The sequence below is a fragment of the Nesoenas mayeri genome (genome assembly GCF_963082525.1).
Source record: "Nesoenas mayeri genome assembly, chromosome: 9".
Taxonomy (NCBI): domain Eukaryota; kingdom Metazoa; phylum Chordata; class Aves; order Columbiformes; family Columbidae; genus Nesoenas; species Nesoenas mayeri.
The window spans coordinates 2,881,898-2,898,960 of record NC_137557.1 but is presented as its reverse complement, the minus strand read 5'-3'; positions in this window follow the sequence as shown (position 1 = coordinate 2,898,960).

Sequence of the window (17,063 nt, the reverse complement as noted above, 5' to 3'; positions counted from 1 at the left end):
TAATGCATTTTTATGTTTCTACAGCTTTTACATTTGCTTTGTCACAACAGTCCATCAGCTTCAACTGAAGCAAACAGGGCATGAAATGGGGCAAAGTCCAACCACTGCAAATCTATTTAAAACTTGAGTAAATCTCAATAAGAGATGGAAAAAATGAATGCATTTCACAACCTGTGTTCACCAGAATATGAGCTAGTTAATCAGAAGTATGAAACCAGTAGAAATGCATCCTGCTTTGTCCATATGGTAGCGATTGATTTATGGTTTGTTTTGGTTGGTTGGTTGTGGTTTTTGCTTTGTTTTGTTTCTTCCTAAAGTGGCAGCAAACATGTGAAAACTCACTAATATTTTTTCCTTTCTTTCCTCTTCTTCTTTTCTATTTCTATAACACAGTAAATCTTTGTCAATGACGTTTATTTAACTACATATGTTCTGATTAACTATCTAGTGGTTTTAAGAGATTAAATCCATTAATTCTGATTACAGGGCCTTAAAGTAGGCACTAAAATTCTGATAGCGTTGCCTTAACGAAACAAAGGTGGTTGCAGTAACTATTAAGGTGAGCAAAGTATTTACTACGGTGTTGCAATGAAAGAAGCTCAGCCCTGATGCGGGACACCCAAGGGTGGCAGAGGTGTCTTGTCCCATGTCCTCTCCCACATCAACACTCCTCTACCTATATCCAATTAAAAAAAACCCACTGAAATAAAATAAAAGTATGTCAGGCCAGTAATAAAAGATGATTTATATTTTGACCTTTCAGTGGCAGATAACCTGTTTATAGTGAAATGAACCTCCAGTCTGAACGTAGCGGGGCAAGAAATAGGTTTCCTGTGCTGATATTCAGGACCTTGCATGTTTTTCCTCCCAAATCGAAATTAAAAAATAAATCTATCAATCTATTGAAAAATTAGAATTGATAAACAGACTGATACCAAGTTTGGTAAAATATTTTCTTCCACTATCTTCAAAATTGATTCAGTGTTGAGTTTTTTGGTTTTCAGTTTCATTGATACGTAATAACTGAATTACAAACCAAAAGTTGCTTCAAACTAAGAAAACTAAAGTTTTCACATAAGACAAATCAAAAGAATCATTAAGATAAATTTTAATAATTTTCCAAAACTACTTCTTTTTCTTAACGTGAACATTGGGTCAGATTTGACCTTTATGTTACTCGTAAGGAATAGCCACAATTGTTATTGAGAGCCCAAGAGCAGACCAGGAGCTGTTGCACTTTTAAATAACTACTCTACATTTTCCCATTAGACAAGAGCATCCACACACCCTCCATCGATCTCCATGCCAGCACATCTATCGAGAGCAGCTCCTGCCCAACAGCTGACAGATGCGATGAGAGGGTTCCGAACATCGTGCAGACGCCAGACGTGATGCTCTGCCTTCCAGATCTGCAACCCGAAGCCAAGCAACGGGTAAAGACCTCATTGGATCCTAAAATATGCACCATTTTCATGATAATGGATGAGTCAGATGCTTAAAATGTTAACCGAGTTACAGTATTTATATAATTTCTATCGTGATTTTGCATTGTGCATAACACTAGCAGTAATTTGCAAGGTCACAATATATTTCTTTAAAACATTTCTTATTCTAAAGCCTGTTTAAGTTTTCTGCTTTAAAACTGTAATTAAAACTTTCAGGGAAATCCTTTCTTACTGTCTTTATATTATTCAACCCCTCCTCTCACACCTCAGTTGCCTACACCATATCCCACCTAAGAACCTGAAATACCCATTTGTCTCCTACACTTGACACAGCAAATCTGGAAGACACACCCAACTTGTACATGTCCTATGCCAACCGATGCATCAATAAGTATTTCCTTTCTTATGGTGTGCCCATGTTCAGTCCCAAGCTTTTATACTTTTTCACTCATTTGATCAAACAAGTGGCCAACCAGTTTCCACTGGAGAGCTCGTTTGTGTGACAGAGTCATGGATATGCAGCAAAAAGGTGTTGGTAGAGAGAATCCTACGTGAGATGTGGCTCACTGGAAAGCGATGAGATGGGAACAGCAAGCAACAGGAGCTCTTACTACCTGATCCAATATAGATTTTTTAGAAATAGCCTCCTTTATAATTCAACTCTTATTGCTAATAAAAGTGTCAACAGTATATGCTAATTAGTTTTTTTATCAATGGTTTCCGTCATTTTCATGAAGCTTCGTCTCCTATGAGTAATAGGAAAAAAAACAGATGAAAATCCATTTTTTAATGGACTTTTCTCTCTCAAAATTACTTTGTTAATGTGTTATTTTGAAGACTGGGGAACAGCTTAATGTTTTTCTGATTTCTGAAAAATTTCGCTTACCAAAGAATGTACTGCTGAGGATTAAATTCAGCCCATTTAATTTTGTAGACATGACTAAGGGCTGAATAGCCCCATGGGGGACCTCTCTCCTTTCTCTTCACTTTATTTCGGGTTTTGTACCCTGATGTTGTGTGGCACACATTGCTGACATTCCTCATGAAGCTGAGGATACATGGATCAACTTGCTAAGTCAGTAAGATGCCAGGGCTCCTTTCAAATGATTTAAGTGTGATCTGATCCCTTTAAGTCTAAACCCATTGCTCAGCTTCTACTCCAAACCAAACATTTCTCTCTCCAAAAAACAAGAATATGAAAAACCACTCCACACACAAACACACACTGAAAAACAGGGTAAAGGCAGTTATTTATTTCAGTTCTTACAAGGTATGTTTGTAAAAAATGTTCCCCCCCTAACTGTTCTTTATATGGCCCTGGTAATTGAATTAAAGCAAAGTTCTCCAAAATAAATGAATTTAGCGTACCAGATGGCCATCTAAAATAGCATGTATTTTAGCTTCCTGTGTAGCAGCCAAGTTGATTTAAATCAGCTAGAAGAGAGAGGTGTGCTTTAATCAGGTCAGCTGACAGTTATTAGATCAAACCTGATTGAAATTCAGAAATTCCTTGAAAATAAATCTGCTGCAAATCCAACAGTTTCCTCCCATGAGGACCCGAAGGATAAAACTTTTAGACATTAAAATTATTCTGGTCTGGGGAATAAGATTTAGTAGAGCTTGTCAGGCTTTTATTTTACTGTTTAGCCTCCTCTGTGACTTTGGTTTAGTGGAAAAGGTACCACATAAAACCAAGCACCACGGAACAAGCAGAAGATAGAAAAGGTCCAATTCTTGGCTGCCTTACATCGCTCTTTTACAACTGCTCAAACTAGACATAAAATACTACAAAGTGAGAAAAGCTGCATTTTAGACTTGGCTTGCACAGTTGTAAATGAAAACAAAGCTGAAAAGGCAGAATTTGTGCAGCAAATAGGATGTATTTCCTTGAGATGGAGCTACCTGTGTTAACATTAATTTTAACTATTATTTTCATAAAAATCTGTTTGCTAAGTATAGAGTCAAGTTACAGGTGTGTTCATTGTGCCATGTGAGATGCCGCTGTCAGTGTGGCTTAATTCTGATATTCTTCATGGCTCTGAACCGTGGAACAACAGCTGGGCTTTATCCTCCAGGTAGAGGATGAAATCTCTACACTGCTCTCTCTTATTTTGCAGATGTTGTGCACAAAGCTGGTTCAAAAATAGATTTCTCCAGCCTGTGGGATAATTCCAAAACTTTAATATGAATTTTCATCTCAAAATTGAGATGAAAAGCTATACTTCAATAATATTTTGGGGAAAACATATTCAGGAAGGAAATCAAATTGGAAAGAAGGGATGTTTTTCCAGTCAAAAAGGGGACGTTTATACATTTTCCTTATTAAAGAACAACAAGCAAACTCAGACCTGAGACCATTCAGAAAACCTGAGACTCTTAACTTGGTGTCCCGATAGTCCAGAAAGAACCTTTGTCTCTGTCCCAGCACCTTCTAGAAGCTCCATCACCAGGACATATTTGTCCTTCCTATTCCTCTAAGTTTCTATGTTTTAAATTTGCCTGGGAAACCTGAAACAAGTCGACCTGCCTAGGAGCCAGGATTCAAAAGGACGGTGATAATTATCACCACCTTATCCCTCTGCTTTTTCCTTCATCAAATCTTGTTCTCAGTACGGCATGGAAAGTCCCTGTGGTATGTACAGCTAAAACTCAGGAATCATGAGAAGCCACCAGGAGCTGCCAGACTATGGATCAAATTTTATCCACCTTGTTCTTCTAGTCCCATACAAGACAGAAAATACATGCAGTGATTCTTAAAAGACTTATCTAGTAGCAGTATTTTTTTAAAAAAAAATCAGTTTTTACCTGCAGCTTTTATTTCATTGAATCATAGAACATCTCAATTTGGAAGGGACATAAAAGGATCATCGAGTCCAAGTCCTGTGTGTTTGTATATACGATATATGGTACACTTGTCTTAGAGTAAGCTGTTAGAAAATACAGCGAGGCTGCAATAGGTTCGTTTATTAGCATTGGAGATAAATCTGTCATTTCTTTTAAGGCAGATTAGACTAAAAAAAAAGTTGCTTACATTTCAATTGGCTTACCCTTATTAAAAATACTTTCATAGGATAAGCTTCTGTTGCAGACTGCCATTAAACCACAGACAGAAAAGAGAAAAATACATGAAATTGTGGTGTGTGGAATTGATTAGTAGCAGACTTTCTTCTTCTCTTTTTTTCCTATGAGCATGTGCACCCACCATCCTTTAAGGTCATCCCACCCCTTCTTGCCCTGCATGGCTGTACTGTGCTGTACTTAAATAAACTATGAAGTTAGGGGTATAAGCAGAGGGTGTATCTGTGGATGAGGATGTTAGGGTCCTACTCTGAACCAAATACCCTAAAAATCTGAGGATGGACCATGCAAAAACCATGCACCAGTGAGTGGCAATTCTGCTTTTGTGTGGTGCAAATGTGCAACATTTAAACAAGCCCCAGCTCTTTGGAAACCCCAACATTTTTCTCTCCAAGTTGTCTTCAAGTTAAGTGTTGCTATTATGTGCAAAGTTGCTGTAGCAGGAGCAAGAGCCCAAGTACTCCTTTATGTTTTTATCTATTTACTTCTTTTTCCATTTTTAGCTGCACTTGTACTTGTGATTTGTAACGTTCCAGCCACTTGTCAGTCAAAGGGAGCTGAGAGCTGCAGCGCAAAACAGCATCTTGCAGAATCAAACGCTTCAAGTGGGTCCTAATCATTAGACTACATTGAACTTCAGACTATTCATATGCAGAAAAGATTACGAAAAGCAAAGCTTTGTGTAGCCTTGCTTAAATAATGTCATAAACTGCCACAATTATTGGACTGTTGTTTCTAAGAATAAGCTTAGTCTGCTTAGAAATGCAGGAAACAGGCACAATAACTTTACTTATTGGGTATCTTGGAAATGGCATCTCTGATGCAACTTTTTTTTTAGATGGCTGAGAAAGCTGTTCCCAAGTCTTTGGGGGAAAACAAACAAACAAGACTAAATAAAACCCAACCAAAACAACAACAACTACCACAAAGAATAGTCTAGCAATGTTTGTACTGACATAAGTGACAAATACATATCCAGAAAAATTCAGGAAGTGTTTGTTGGTTTGTTTGGTTGTTGTTTTGTTTTGGGGGGTTTTTCCCCTAAATACTATATCTAGATAACGTGAATACAAATAAAATGAGTTAACAGACTATTTGTTACAATTGATATGTCTCTGTGTGAATGGGATTTCCAAGTACTAGAAAGTACAATTTCAGGTTGACAGTGCTGGAATAACTAGAAATACCTTTTGGGCTGCTTAGCCTTATTCCCTAACACTCTAAAACTCTGTCCTATAATACCATAACCAGCCACTTTTCCTGTAAAGGGTGAAAATTAAATCTAATTATATTCATCCTCCATAATGTACCATTTCTGTACTGGCCTTATTTAAGGAAAGTTCCAGAAAACTCGCAGAAAATAAATCTGCACAGCAATATCTGTGCTGAATATTATATATGTCCTATGCACGAATACATTCAGAGTGCAGAAGAGTAAGTAGGTTACTTAGACTGGGATATTGTAAGATAATTATAACTTGTATATATGATTGTTTCACACTCATGGTGATATTTAGGGATTAAGCCAGGACTAGGGTATTCAGGTTTATCTAGAGTGAAAGTCATGAGCCTTTGAATTCCCCAAGACCAGAGTTTAAACCTGGTTTTAACAATGCCTGGACTAAGGGAAAAACAAAACAAAACAACACAGAAAGAAAGATCTACTTTGCCTCTGGTCCAGGAAGATATTTTAGTAAATATTTACTTTAATTTGGACATTCCAAGCACTGTTTAAGAAACTTAAATCTGAAAATTAGATTTAAGACAGCATTAGACTGATGGCAGCTCTACCCAAAGCTTCATTTCACTCACTGAGTGAGCCTGAAGCTATTTCTGCTGAATGTTTTGGTTCTCCAGTCTGGTTTAGTAAGATTAAAATAGTTAATAATAAGAGTATTCCCTCCCCACTCCTCCGATTAACAGGAAGTTTGTTAATGGCAGTATGAAGAGATGAAATTTGTTCACCACAGCGATGATTAGTTTGCGAGAAAATGTTTGGGATATTTTGGTAAACCACTTCGTTCAGTAAATCTAATTAAATTAGTGCTCATTTATTTTTGACAATTTTCAATATCAAAAGCTGAAAACACCTAAAACCATCCCAAAACTCCAAAATATGAGCTTCATGCAACAGAAATGTATGTTTCTACAGACTAATTTTCTTTGATAGCTATAGAGCTTATTTTAGTTACTGTAAATTACATTTCTTACAGGGTATTTTCAATGTCAAGGATTTGCATACATACACATATATAAATAAATCACTTATATAAAGAAATAAGACTAGCAGACATGTATCAACTTGACTTGTTCCTCCCCAAATGGTTGCTCACTTTTTCATACATTTTTTTAAAAAAACAACACTTCTATTTTTCCTAGAAGAGTTATAATTCATACATATTACAATGTAGAGAATCATCTTTCCTTATGGGTATAGTACATTTCAGGTACTTTACAAAGAAACACAAGAAAAATATACTCTTTAGTGCCCTAGCTCTGATTTTTATATATTTTTAATATTTAGAACTTCCCTCAATTGCAATTACAGTGGGGTGGAGAGGGGAGATGATGTTGCTCTATAGTAACAAATTAATTCATTTATCTGATATAGAGGGGGCACATTAATTTTTTTCATATTTACTATCCTTCTTGTAAAAAAGGATAGACTTTAACTTATTAAATGGTTTTAAAGTGAAAAGAGAAGTTGCTTTAAGTATTTTGTATCAAGTGTAGTACCACGTGAAGTAACGTACAGTGGGTTTACCTGGCCTCACCACAGTAGAAAGTTCCTAAAATGTTCTGCTTTGTCTCTGAATAGGGGTTTCTATATTTCTACATTCCTTTTCATGGAAGCATTTCTTTTCTTTTAATCAAAGAAATTTCAAGGTACAAATAAGAAGATACGCATTTGCATTGCCTGATGTCTTAATAATATCATGCTTCATACCCTTTAATTTTATGTTCCACTTTCTGGAAAAATGAAAGTTAACATGAAAGATTCTTCCCTCTCAAAATGTAATGATTTCGTTCCTTAAAAATACACAAGTAACCAGCTAAAGAAATCAATTGGTACTGGGGTCTAGAAATGATCAATGACATGCAAAAGCTATTCAAGCAGAAACAAAAAGAGAACAGTAGGATATCAGTGCACAAACTTAATTGCTTAGATTTCTTAAATTTCTGAAGTGAAAGGTAATGTATTAAGGAACCTAATTAGATATTGATTTAAATAAATTTAGCCTCCTGGTGACTAAGCAGTGTTTACTGAGGGTTCTGATGTAAATTAAAAGCAACAAGAAAAAAAATAAACAAAAAAACACAGAAACATTTTTGTGCCCCTTGTTACAAAAAAGCCAAAATAAATTGAAGTTTCATTAACACAGGAGTTGTATTCTTTAGAAACATGTTCTTATTGCACTGAGACCCTCAGCAGGAAATAACCGGGTGTTGACATGGAGCCAGGGATGGTGAACACCCAGGTTGAAATGCAATTACCAATTCCGTGCTTCCGTAGTGTCAAACCTCCAAAACTTAAGAAACTATAGTTCTTTGAGACGATGGAAACAAACATAAAGAGCCCTGAAATAGGCACCCTGCTCCTCCCGCCCCACGTGTCTCCACCCACAGTCACTGCCAAGTTCACGAGCATCTGGTCACCCTTGGTGCACATCACCAGCACCAAGGCAAGGGGGGAAGTCATTCCCCAATCTGTGGAGCCATGAGATCCCATCTCGACTGATGAGTCCAGCTCTGGGATGTGAAAGGACAAGAGGCAGGGGCCACAAAATCCTCACTCCCATGATCTCCATCCCCTCCTTAACTAAGGTGATGATAATGATGTCAAATTTTGGATTTAGACCTGCATTGGGTGGGGTCTTGGGCTCAGCTACCCAAAATATTCTTGGAAGGATTCTGTCCTTCCGGAGTAAAACTTATCAAGCAACTCAGTAAAAAGCAGGGCTGAACCCCTACTGATTAAATTTAAAAATAAATAAATAAATAAAATAAATGTATTTTAAATAACTTAGAAATAAAGACAATTATAAAAATAAATAAAATAATAATATAGAGCAAACAACTTGAAAAAATCCTTTATCCTCCATCTCTCTCATTGCTCAGTCCCCAGTGTCTAACACTCTCTTTGACAGTTTTGCTATGTATTTTGTTCTTTCCCTCTAATGTGTGGTTTGACTGCCCTATACTTTGGATGTTTCTTTGATGGCCGGATGGTTCAATATTCTAACAAGCTTACTGTAAAGAAATAAGCATTACACTTCATTTGTCAAGGAATCATTTTACAGATGTATTCAGTTGCAAAGGGGAAGTTATCGTAAATGACTATCACCAAACTGATGCGAATTGCTACCAACAAATTGAAGTGACAGTTGCCAAAGAGACAGCTATTGTTTGTGCCAATCATTGCTTCCCACATCATTTTTCTGTGTTACAGCTTTAAACAGCACTGAAAAGGTGGTTGTTTCCATTATGGAGAGGACCTTGGAACCTTCTTCTTGTTTAAAGTTTATTTTATGCAGTACCTGAAATACAACAGCGAAAAATTTACAAACTAAAATAAGTTTATATGTAGAAGTGGGAAAATATCTGCATTAGGCAGATTTTCTTACAAATGTATGGATTGCTCCTTTCAACAGTCCATATTAATCCTTAATTTCAAAATTTTTTGATTGATTCTTTCTAAAATCTATTATAAACTTCACATTGGTTTCACTATTTGCAAAAAATTAATGCTTTGTTGTGTTGTTTTGTTTTGTTTTCCCCTTCTTCCATTGAATCACAGCCCTTTGGACTGTTCTGCATGTCACCAAATTCTGTGGAGCTACAAACACAGCATTACCCACATTTGTAGCCAGCAAGTACAACGTACTGTCTTGTTAATTGTAAGATGAGAGAATCTGATAGTTGCTTTGGATTGACTTCCAGGAGTTGTTACTGCTGATCTTCTCTCTACAAGTGCTATTGAGGTGCTAATGTTATTAGTTTTCTCTGATTTAAGGTTCCCTGCAGATCTCAGCCAATGTTTTAGTCCTTACAGACGTTATTCGGTGAACGACGACTCATTAAATTAGCTCAAAGTTTGGCTTAGATTAATTACGATATGAGGAGTTTGACATTCTCCATCTGGAGCCGAGTTTTGAGTTGTCACCTGCTGGGGGATGAAGCATTTGATTCATAAAAAGGCACTTCATTTTCCAAAACATCTCATTGCCAGGTTCAGCTTTTCCCATTGGGGTTGCTACTGTAAAGGCAAAATGATGCTCCTGAACTGCATCCTGTGCAACCCACAGATTTCATTGAAGTGGGGGATGAAATTTAGGATAGCAGTGGCATGATTCCATGATTAAGCATCTGAGAAGCAATTCAACTCTGTTGTTTCCTTCCCCCAGCTTGTTAAACGAAAACTGCGGGAAAAAAACCCAACCAACCAACTAACCAACCATCCACAAACAAAAAGATCCCAAACCAAAGAAAACAAAACAAAAACAACAACCAAAAAAAAGCAAACAAACAAACACAAAGCAACCCACACAAACAAAACTTAGATAGACCCAAAACTCCCTGCAAGTTACTGGGAACTACGGCCGTGAACCCATTTTGATGTGATCAGTGAGTATTATATTAACGCTATGTGCAAAGCAAAAAAAAAATCAGGATCCTTTCATGTATAATAATAGTAAAAAAAAAATAAATAAAAAAGGAAGAAACCCACAAAATCAGTATTATTCCATGTACTAGGCTAAAACACTAGCAAAAAAGATTTACAGGAGTACAGGCGCTGGGAGACTCGTAAAGCAGGTGTACATTCAAACTTTAATGAGGGCAGCGGCTTGGGAATGTAGCTCTGTGAATACTGAATCACGCCGTGTGTACGGAACATCTTACCTGGGTCCCCTTCACAGCGAGATCCGTGCACGTTCTGCAAGATGCTCGCTTGCTGCTGCCCCTGCTCCTCCTAAACGTGCTGTCGGGGAGGATTAGCGCTTCCTCCCCTCCCAGCAACTCCAACTGAGCAGACAAAAATGAATATTGCATGGTATTCTTTTAGCATGGATATGATTATGGCTTTCATAGACGAGGTGCTAATTTTCTAACTTTTTAATACTATCTTTTCACATTAGTAAAACAATTGGATTTGCTTCTAGTGGATTTTTCCAGAGTCAGAAATTTCAGGGGCACCAGAAATACTCTGAGCACTTCTGCACCATAGATTGGGATTTTTTATTCCTGGTCCCTTCATCTAACGCAAAAACTCTTGCTCAAATTAGGTCATACATTTTAGAAAGAGATTCAATCTTATTTTAAAGATCCTCATTGATGGTGCATGAAATGCGTCCAGTGTTAGACTGTTCCAATGCTTAATTACGCTTGTTAAGAACACAATTAAGAAATTGTCTGATTTCGCTTTGACCTTTTCTGCGTTCAATTTCCTTCCATTTCTGTCAAAATGTTCTGATAATGTTTCCCCCATATTCACTCATAAACACTCCTGCTGTTCTAGAACAAGGATTTTTTTAGGTTTAATACGCAGGACAGTTAGATTCTAATATGAGCTGTCCTCTTCCTTGCCTAGAGTGAAAGTGGTTTACATAGCTAACAGATCCCCCCCCAAAAAAAGAAAAACAAAGAATGGAAAGGATAAGAAAAAATATGCATTATTTTAAAATGTATATCTGGTTTATTACAAAGTAACTTACTGAGTGGCTCAGCTTGCGTCATGATTATAGACAAAAGACTAACATTTAAAGTTCAATTCCAGGGCATTTGCTAATGCCCGATAGTTGTTATTGAAGCTGTCGGTACTGTGCTGCAGCACATTCAAGGTGTTCAACTGCTAAATCAACCTTTTGGATGATGTATAATCACTAGCCATGGGAATATATGTAGGAATAAAGGCCAACTTTTCTCTAGGTCCTTCAATATTTTCCTGTTTTGCTCTTTATCTTGCTACCACCGTCAGAACATGTGCATTTTTTTAAGAAAACAAAGCACTTGACATCTTTTTGTTGAAAATTCCAGGTTTTCTATGGTCTCTCAGAGACAAAACTCTTCCCACTGCTTTAATACTCTCAGTTGGGCTTCAGGGTTTCAACAAGGTTAGAAATTCAACTCGTCCGCTTTGACCATCTCATACGTGCCCTCTGGACTATCTCCAGCTTCCATTTGAGCAAAGAACAGAGCCTAAAGATTTATAGCCTGCTGATTCAGGTGAGTGTGAATAAGACTGATTTCTACTCCATTTGAAGCTCTGTCCTTATTGTCGAACTATCGATCCCTCCCAACGTGCACATTTGCTCCAGAATGGGTGAAAACATGTGAAGAAACCCAAACCCTTTATGATACTCTATGGGTGACAGTCAGAGCACATTTTGTTGTATGTATTTGTATCTCCTTGACTCCTACATATAGTTTCCATGGGAAAATTGCAGAATGCCTACGCATGTTAATTTTTAGTGCAGCAGGCCGCTAAACCTATCATCTCACAAAAATGTCCTTTTATAGCCTTGTCAATCAGTGTATAATTAGCTGAATTTACATGCAGAACAGATGGGAATTTTGGAAATGTTTCTTTTACTAAATGCATGTGAGGAAGAAAGAAAAAAAAAAGAATCATGACTTGGGGATTTAATATGTAAGAATTCTATAGGTATTCCTAAAGTGCTGTTAAATTAAATTCTAAAAATATATGCAATAAAAGGTGCAGCACAACATGCCAGGCATTATTAATTATAAACAACAACAACGAGTTTCCCTGGTATTCAGAAAATAAGAAAATATTTCATTGTAAAAAGTAAATATAAAGTTTACGCTGATGACTTCAGTAGTTGCCCTTTTTAAGGGGAACTTTCAAAAGATTTAGAGACATGAAGGCTCTGTCACTTATAAACATGACTAGGAGAGGACAAGGAGGTCAGAAGTCATAAGAAAACAGCACTTCCAGAAAGTCCTTAAACACATTTAATAGCTAGTTACTATTTTCTTTCTTTTCACATGCTATTCTATGGGTGTATTTTCTCCCTATTGAAGTCTCGGGTCAGACTGAGTTCTCCTGGTAAGTTAGGGAGATAAAAGAACACAGAAACGTGACACTTTTTTCCTTCTTCTTTCTCTCTGCACATTCCCTAGATAATCCAACCTGGTTTTTTGACAGCTCAGCTCAGAACTGGAAGAGAAAATAAAGTGCCAAATTAGAAGGTAATAAAATGTATCAAAACCTCCAGATGAAAACTGTATCTATATTCACTATTTTGGAAAAAGATATCTTTTCCGTTCCGGCAAAATTAAAATTAGTTAAATACTTCCCCTCCCCTCCTTTTAAATTTTAATTTAGATTAATTCTTATCAATGAGAACCACAGAAACGGGTGTTTTGCTCTGCCAGTGACCACAAAGACTGAAGCTCTGAGACAAGGAGCTGAAGTTCAGGCTCCCGAGCCAACATCTAAGTGTGTTCATGAACCGGACTAAGAATCATGCAGCTTCTGTTGCCCTGTGAAGAAATTCTACATCACTCAGTACTTCAAAACACAGGAGCTGGAACTCAAATTTGAGATTTGCTCTTTAAATCACAGACAATGCTTTGTACTTGGGTAACATGTTTGGTGTTTTACTCTCCTATTCGAATTGATGATAACCATCTCCCCCCTCCCAACTAACTAGAGAGGGAGCAGCCAGGTCAGGCCTTTTATTAGTATGAATTACCATAATAAGAAGTGGATGTAATATGATTAGTGCTTGAATCTGATTTATTACATTCAAGAAGGAAATTAAGGGCAAAGGATACAACTTTGTTTATTATAGGTATTCAAATAAACACTAATAAGATCCCAGCTAGTAAGGCATCCAAGTGTTAGAACATACAAGCTGACGAACATTCAGCTGTTTCTCCTTGGGATACAAAGTATAAATTAATTAAACCTTGGCAGATAGCTTGACTGCAGGGTCCTTGGGGATGAGTAGAAATAGATGGAAGAGACTTACTTGGCTGTTGGGTATATCAAAGCAATGACAGGGGGATTTTACTATCAATAACCAAGTAGCCCAGAGTAAAAAGCCTCTCAAAACATAATTAAGAATAATTATCAAGAAAACTGGACCTCCTGATATATCAAGTCCAGTCACTTTTTATTCTGGGCATATTTGTCATCTGGTTCCTTCATAGCAGTATCAAGCTCCATCAGCCTAACTCTTAAAATAGGTTGGAGTTTTAACACATTTAGATGGTTCCTAAAGAGACATAATGGGGTACGTTTTCTTCCAACCAATACTGTATTATTGAAAAAATTGCATCAGACTTATATAGTATATCCATGAACTTATCTTGGGAGTTGAATACAACGTAATGTGAAGGAGAGAGAAACTATTAAAGTCAATAATGCTGCCACAGCCTGTGCATCACAAAACTTCAGGTATTACTGTGAGAAAAATAATATTCAACAAATAGAGAGAAAAAGGGTCTGTAAATTGGAAACGCCAAAAATGCAACTTTTTAAAGATATTGAGTTTATTTTCAGAAATGACTTGCTATTCCCACTTTAAATTTGAACCCTTGATTTGATCTTTTAGATTTTAGCCCTGAACAACTCCATTTTTGGGTGGAGCATCTCAATTAGCTGCAGTTTAATGATGTTTCTATTCACAGTGATGCACCTTTAAAACAAGACTGTCAGGTTTCATTTCTGAAATTCACCTGAGAGATTAGGCTTTGTAATACATAATATCTTAAACAATAGTTGTGAAATGAAACTAGCATTTGTTTTCATGGAAAGAACATAGTAACACAAAGCTTAAGATTTTGATTCAGAAAATTATCCTATCTTTACAGAGAAATAGGGAAAAAATTAAATATTGTGTATGAATTACTCTGTACATATTTAATTTGTCTCAGTCAACAGGCTTTCTCCACATGTTCATATTTTTTGTATTTAAATAGACAAAAGCAAAGAAAAAAATCTATCCAAAAAGAGCAGAAATGGTTTTTTGCATCTCAAAAAAAGCTGGATTAAGAAGGAAATATGCTTCTGAAACATGATTAAAATTTACACCACTCATCACTGGAATCCAGGTGTCTATCTAAAATTAAATACTTACGTATGGATTACAGGGAGTTATTCCATCCGTAAGAACAAATGCTAATTACATGGGGTATTAGCAATACAGCTACAGAATGATTATTACGAGTTGCTTGGATGGATAATGTCTTTCCACTCTTTGAATTCTGGAAGGGACTGGTAGTAAAAGTAGAAGGATGAAGTGGAGATGCGAAGGCTCTTCTCTATATGTTTGTGAGCTCTCCACCGTGATTTATTAGTGATGAGGGAAACATGAGTTCTTCAGGAGAACTGCAATACACTGACATGTTCACATTAAATGAGAAATATTGTTCTATTGATATTTTCACAGCATTATATCTAGATCTTGTTATTAATACGTAATATAGTTTTAACCACACCAATTCTCGAAACAAATGTACTCCCAAACAAGCCTTGTGTGCTTTGCTGAGGTGGAGGAGAAATCTAGGAGGAAACATCCAATTACAATGTTCTACCTATGGCATCTGCTTCTGCCTTACAACAGTTTCATGTGGAGTCCTGCTTCTCCTCATATCTGTCACGTTAACACAGCCCTTTCTTCTCCCACCTCAGTGATGCTTTGACAGTACATCAGTGTGGGATCCCTTCAACTCTGCACCGAAGCAGAGGCACAGGCTATTAAAGAGCATTCCGTGCTCCAGATAAAACCAGCACTCAAGATTGAAAGTTAACAGTAACACAATCTGTCACATCCCATATCTCACAGCCAGCTCTGTCTAATCTAAGCAAGAGACAAAAACATGTGATAATAATCTACTCATGGAGTTTAACAATCAGTCAACTTGCATAGTCAGCAGAAAAAGCGATCTGCATTCTTTCCCTCCTCCAACTCGATAACCAAGCTTTAGTTTGAAAGACACTGGCAGTATGGCACCCTGGTGGCTTCTGATGATTAAAAGTTGTCTTCAAGTTGTAACCAACAGAACACAAGTCTCCTGTCTTTCTGCAGGAACAGAATGAGGAACTAATTCTGCAGTTCTTCATGGTCGGGTGTTAGACACACCGGCTGCAGCTCAAGACAGGATTTTACTGCAATTATGCTCACTTGTGCCACGAAGAAATGCATGTTTTCTTAATGACACAGATTTTTTTTTCATAAAATTTGTCCTTTAATTTTGTTGGGTAAAATGATACTATTCTGAACTTCGTAAAAAACAGCGTGTGTGCCCATTAAATCAGATTTTTAATAGTAGTAGAAGAGTGAAAAATAAATAATAAAGTACAGTTTTATATAAACATTCTCTTTTTTGACATAGCAATGGAATATTTACTCATCCAAGGACCACACAGACAGTGCTTTGCATAACTCAGTTTGAACTTTGGGGGATCAGCACTGCGCATTTTTCTAGCTTGGAGCACACCTCCTCATTTAATGACATTCCTTTTAATCTGTCAGTTTTTATTTTTGTTAATGAAGTCTGTAAACATGTTCAACTAAATGGTTGAGCATGGGAAACTAAATGTTCTCCAGATACACCAGGTTTATTGGACTCTATCTGAAGTTTTTTCAACATCTGCACAAAGGCAAACCTGTTGACGTGAGATTGAGGTTTTCTGTTGATGTGTTTTGGACTGAGCTCAAAAGCTACAGTGCAGCAAAGAGAGTTTCCTACCCTTCCATAAAAGAGAAAGAGGAGTGCCAAGATACCGCTGTCATACTGCTCTTGACATGTCCCAACACAGCAGGTAGCGTTCTCCAAAGTGCTTGGCAGATGCCATCTTGTACCAATGCAACAGCTGACTTTTGTCATTGACCATTTTTTGGCTGTAACATCAGACACACATAATCATGTGTGAATCCAGTGGTGCCAGGTACACAGGTAGTCCAGCACGACCAGACATTTAATCCTTTTAAACAATAACCACAGTTTGAGAGAATCATTCATGACTCATTTTTGATCATTTCCATATCGAAGTAATTGGAAGAAGTACAGTAACACAAGAAGAGATGGGAAGGAGATTCAAGGTTGCACTTTTAGCAGGAAACCTTAAGGCTATCAAAATGCTTCATGAAATCACCAAGGATGAAATCTGTATTTCCTGACTGAGTTAAACACGACTTGACAATGCCAATGAACTTTCAGAGAAATGACAGACAAATTACAGCGTGCATGTGCTAAGCCATGTTGAAACCTTCATTTCTAAAAGGCATCCTGTCAGGAGTTGTAAATAATGTGGACTAACACCGAAAGATTTTCTTCCTACTTTCTATGTCATCTACTTTCTGCTCACAGGCTGCTTATAAGCTGTGCAGATTATTCAGTGGATTGCAAATCAAATTAAATTTGACCAGGAAGCAAATGAGGAATACCAAGGTATTTCTGGCCACACTCAGAAAGGGTTGTTGTTTGTATCTGGAGATCTCCACCAACAGAATACCACTTCCCAGATTGTGCCATACTAAGTCTTCTGTACTTTATATGTTTAAGGAT